Below are 5,720 nucleotides of genomic sequence, written 5' to 3'. Positions count from 1 at the left end.
GTATTACATACTCCTCACATCCACAACACTTAGGAGGATCCATGCAACAAGTTAATCTGTGATACAGATTAAGCATGACCTAAATTTTAGTCTGCATCTCTCATGTGCTCTCTCAGGACAAGGATTTTATTCAGAAAGCTCTGGTTCTTATCGGTGGCCTCTGTGCCCATAGGGGCTGCTGCACAGCTTGGGGACCTGCCTGCATGGATGCAGACACAGCTGGAGCATCCACTCCATGCGAGCTCAGGGCTGCCTGCACCCACCTGGGCAGAGATGCTCCAACATCCCTTTCTTCTCCTTTCAGCCATATTCCACAGACACGAGCATCAAACAAAGCAAAAAGGAAAAACCAAACAAACAAATGAAAAAAGTCTCAATATGAACATTACTGCTTGCATTCTTCATCTTGGCTGCCTTGATGCTGCAGCGAGCACAGCATCAGGGCTAAGTGGGAGGGAGCATGTGCAAAGAGAGACAGAGGGAAAACAGATGACACAAAGAGGAAATAAAAACACAAACCAAAACGTGTAACAGACAAGATCAGCAGCAAAAGAGGCAAACTCAGGAGACAGGCATTCATGAGTCTGGCAGGTGAAGTGATGCGAGGAGCTGGCCCACGACTGCGGGTTCCAGCAGACACTGTGATGCTCTCGCTCCCATCCAAACAAACGCGCCATGAATGCCTTCTCTGTGCATCTCTATCTGCCTTTGCTGAAGCCAGGATGCAGCAGCTCCCAACCCAACAGACAGCCTTTAAAAACTCAGTGATAACCTGTGAGCCCATGGAGGGCAGCTCTGACAGATGGGCAGGGCTGGATTTGGCTGCAGGGGCTGCGGGCTCCTGCCTGCCGCTCGTGGCCGAGCGCATTAGTGTAAGCTGCACTCCTCGGGCTCACCACTTCAGCAATCACATAATCCCTGGGATTTAAGCAGCAAACAGAGTGCCTGCTCAACAAAGGTCTGAAAAAGGTTGTGTGAGGTACAAAAGAGGGAACCAGAGGAGGACTGGCTTGACCCCAGTATGATACAGGGTACCAGCAGCTGGGCAGCACTGAGAATCCCAGTTACAAAACCCACAGGCTTCAGATGCATCAGGGAGATTATGTGATTCCAGCTGTGTAAAGCTGAAATTCGTGGCACCAGATGTAAATGCCAAAACAAGAGTTAATCCCTAAGACTATGCCATTCATGAAAAGAAATTAGGTACCTTCCATCCCTCTGGAAGCTGTTGTCTGACACTGGCCAGATAAACTGCCCATTCCCCTTCATCAGCTCTAAGGTACTGGGTTTACCAGCCCAGATACAAATTTCTTTGAAAAAGCATAGAGACTTAAATGAAACTAATCCCAGGACATCTCACATGTGGCACTTGCTTTTCATGCTACCACAGGCCTGCTCCATCCCAGCAGCTCATTGCCCAACATGAATAAACTCTGACAGTGATATTTAAAAATATGCATCTTCTGCATCATTTCAATGAACTCTGAGGGCAGTGGCTTTATGTAATAATTAACAACTGTTTGGGAAAATTATTAATTAAGTTTTAAGGGCAACATTATTTGTCATACTTGTCCTATTTAAGATCAACACCAAGGAAATGTGGCTGCCTTGAGGGAAATCACTCTTCTTGCAGACAGTAAAGGAAGCCTCTTGAAAAGTGAAGACTTTGCAAAAAGTGCCTGATTGTGAGAAAAGGTCTTTCAGATACTAGAGGGACTTGGGGGAGCTCTATTATGGACTTCCAAGAAAGACCAATCCACCTGTTCAGGAATCTGTACCCAAAGTATCATGCAGAGAGGCTGGATGCACACTGAAACCCCTAACAACACACACCATTGTACTTATTGTACAATGTACTTATTGTACTCTGTTGTACACTCATTGTACAATCCTATTCCAAGGCAGCAGCACCACAAGCAGAGCTAACAAAACCAAGCTTTAGCAACCTTCAGCTCTGAATGGAGCTGAATGGAGCCATAGCCCTGTAACACAAGACAAGGCTAATGATATTTTTTGGACGCATGGATCTGGGTAACACAAATGACACAGTGATTCAGCTTAATTACAAACTTCCTGTTAGAAATATCAAGGTTCCTCTGATGGCACTGTCAATTGTTCTTCTGACTCATCCAGTTGTTCCTGTACCCTTGCAAAACAAAACCTTCTTTGACCCTTAAGGTACAAATAATTAAAGAAACCATTATTTTGAAAGAGTACCTGGAGCACCAAAGTAACACACAGAGGGAATTACAACATTCTGCTTAGGGACAGTGGCTTTTATTACAACCTCCACTCCCTGAAAAAGAGCCATAAACACCCATTCATCCCTCACTTGGAAGAGGCACATTAACTCCCCACACCTTCATGCTTCCAGGAAGGTCAGATAGATCATCACTAGTCAAGGGTGAATCAGAAGTCCACCCATTCCAGGCCAACCTTGAAAGGTCAGTAGTTAAGAAAGTCTTGCTCATTTGACACACAGGCTTGAACCTTCCTGCAAATAGTTCTACCTTAAAACACAGAGCTAGGGACCCAGCAGGAAAAATTCAAGGGCACTCCATCTGTTTTGTCTCAAAACCTTCCACATGAAAACAGGACCCTCATCCCCAGGTTCAGGGGGAAAATATATTAATGATAAACAGAGACAATTCAGCCTGCAGCAAAACAATTCTGAGCCTCTCTATCTCAGCAGAACCTCCAGCACAAAGCAAGAAGCAGCCTCCTTACCAGAAAGCCCTACAGGCTCCCAAAGTAAGAATGGGGTTTTTTTAAATAAAGCCATGTTTTTAACTTACCTCTCAGGAGGTCTTGAACATGATTTACAAAGCCTCAGGACCAAATGGGCTCCCACAGCACACAACAGAGCATCACCCCAGGCTCCTGGGAGGCATTAAGGCAGCAGTCAGTTAATTAGGGTAGGGTTTGCAAGAGCCTCCCAGCCTTCTCTCACAGACAATGCAGAGTGGCAGCATTCACTTCATCAAGGGCAGGATCAAGTTATTTGTGGTTCACAGTAGCCCACTTCTTCCTCCTCAGGTTTTTGTCTCTATTTGGCATAAACAACTTGAAAAGCCTGTGTAGCTAATTCCCAAGTCCTACACAACTGTGAGACTTCCTTTCCAATCTCCCTTTGGTGAACTCTAAAATGACACATGGGGCATTAACAACCCCCATAATAAACCCTCACAAGCATGACTTCAAGATCTATTTTTTCCATTACTCTGTCTTCTATTTTATCTAAGAACTTGATTTTGGGAGGCCTGATTTGCAAAGATGCTGTGATTGAACAGGGAGGGGGGAACAGAGATGTACAACTCTTTTGAAAATCACATCTCACACCATGAAACCAAACACTGAAAAATTACCAGCGAGAACTCTATTTTTAGCTATCCTGTGTCATAGTATTTACCATTCCCAAGCAAACTTTCTGGCAAATATTTAGAGTAAGTCTCACAACCCCAGTGCTTTGTCAACAGAGCTCAGTGAATACCTAGAGCAGCTGCAGGCACAGCAGCTGCAGCACTGCAGACAGCATTGCTTCAGCCCGTTACCATGGCACTTCTAGGTGGATTCTGCCTGTTTGCATGTAGAGGAGACAAGATAAACCTACTATGTTTTTAATATGTGATAAGCAGGGCACAACTAATCCCCAAATAAAATGGCTTTCAGGGCTCATCTAAGCCAGGGGAAAGTGAATTTTCACACCAAGCATTTGTGGCAGCTCTGAAGGGCACTTGCTCTTGGAGAGCTTTTTCCTGGATGGGTGTTGGTACCAGTCACAGTCAGAAGCAGATGCTGCTGTGCCCAGGGGTGGTGAGGCTGCAGCAGGAAGAGCTGAGGTTGGGCACCACACTGCAGCCAGCCCCATCCCCTGCCAACAGCCACATCCCAACACCTTTGGGCTGGCAGCAGTATAAACACAGGTTCAGTCCTAGAAATCACCCAAGTAAACACCCCACAGGGAACCCCTGCACTTGTGCAGTCCAGGAGATGTAACATCTCCGTTTACAGCACAGCCCATTTAAAATTAATTTCAGATGAACTACCAGCACAGCAATACATGGGTTTTTTGCCACAAGTCAGATGCATCCCCCCTTCTACCTGGTTTAAATATCACCTGGTGCTTTTGTTCAGCAGCAGAAGTTCAGGCCTAATAAACCCACCTTTAACCCCTCAGCCTCAATTCACCATGTGATCACCCAAATAATTATTCCTGGACTGACACTACGCCGAGCTGAGAACCAACTCCAGTTAGAGGATCTGTAGGACAGAACAAAAAGCCCCTCTCTGTTCTCTTCTCACCCCATTAAATCCACCTTTCTGCTTGGACTGCTTTTGTCTGCTGAAGGCTTCAAGGAGAGCCATGACCTTGATTCCTGAAGGAAGAAGTTAAGATTAACAGACATTAGGATCTCTTCCTACTGAGAGTACTTGGGGTGGCATCCTAAGAAGTCCTTCTCTACAGGAGCTATACTGCTTGTTTGCTATGGACTTAGCACCCCACAGAGAGCACAGCACAGTCCAGAAAGGGCTCTCCAAGAGGTGAATGAAAGAGAGCACAAACAGAGGTCTGGCATTCACTAAAATACATGACACATCTACAAGAAAGCCACTCCCAGTCTCAGCTGTCGTGTTGCCGGGTGAATTAGCACATACGATGCACTTCCATTTAGTCCCACGTCTGTGAGGTCATAAGAAAAGCACCCATGCTGCAGAACAGGCAGCTCCCCTAAAAAACACAGCAGCCTCTACCCCACTGAAGGAACCAGTCTGCTACGAAATCCTGAGCAGAGCAGGATCTGCACATGTAACCTCCTGCCCTGCACTCAGTAAACCAGCCGGTGTGGATCGTACCGCATTCACGCAGGGAGGGAGAGCTCCTGCAGCCAGCTGTCCCCCAGGTGTGACAGCCACCTGGCACTTCACAAACAGCCAGTGCTTGGCAGTGTCACCTGAGCTGCTGGAGCAGCTGGTGCTTTCTTTACCAAGGAGCCCCCCTGGTGACAGCCTCGTGTACTGCTTGCCGCAGGGAACGTGTTACGGCACAAATTACTCCGGAATAAGACAGATGGAAGAGAACATTTGAGGTAGCAGAGCGACGGTGTGTGAGCAGGCACGACGAGGGGTGGCAGGTCAGGGGAAAACACACTCCCTGGAGATCTCCAGAACCACATGTGCCACCCCAAATGGCTTCTTCAAACAAAACTACTCCATCGTGGTGAACAACTTTCCCTAAGCCACACAAAATTCCCTTCCCTGGGGAATACGCAAAGCTACACTTGAGTGTATAGGCATATTTAAATGTTTCACAATCTGCTTTTGCATGTGTTATTTGGGGATATAAATGGTGAAATCACATCTGCTTCTTGAATATCTACACAGCAATATTTAGCATTTTATTTGAAATATTTTGCTTTAATTAATTTAAATGCAACCCAGCCATCCAACTCTTTCACATATAATCCCAGCAAATGCAGCATCACAGCTAAATAATGGAAAAGTGACAAAATTAAAAACTTACCATTAAATTAGCCTATTTAGCATAGTAAATAGCTCTTCAATTTGACAAAAGATAACCATTTTATGAAAATGTATATTAAAAATAATCCTGTTAGGTTGCTCAACATTTGCCAGTCTTAATCCACACACTGCAATAAACCCTGATCAGAATAATTTTTCCAAAATCTGTATATCTGTACATATTTATAGTATTATCAAGA

At 45.4% G+C, this 5,720-nt stretch overlaps 1 long non-coding RNA gene across 1 annotated transcript; it reads left to right on the top strand.

The window, feature by feature from the left end:
* Positions 1-4,720: 4,720 nt before the first annotated feature.
* Positions 4,721-5,356, top strand: LOC128805403 (uncharacterized). Its single transcript, XR_008436423.1, has 2 exons — positions 4,721-4,901; positions 5,030-5,356. It is a non-coding gene; the product is annotated as an uncharacterized LOC128805403 (long non-coding RNA).
* The last annotated feature ends 364 nt before the right edge of the window (positions 5,357-5,720 follow it).

The sequence above is a fragment of the Vidua macroura genome, chromosome 3 (genome assembly GCF_024509145.1).
Source record: "Vidua macroura isolate BioBank_ID:100142 chromosome 3, ASM2450914v1, whole genome shotgun sequence".
NCBI lineage: Eukaryota > Metazoa > Chordata > Aves > Passeriformes > Viduidae > Vidua > Vidua macroura.
Note: the sequence above shows the minus strand (reverse complement) of the source record. Positions and strands in the feature narration are given on the sequence as shown.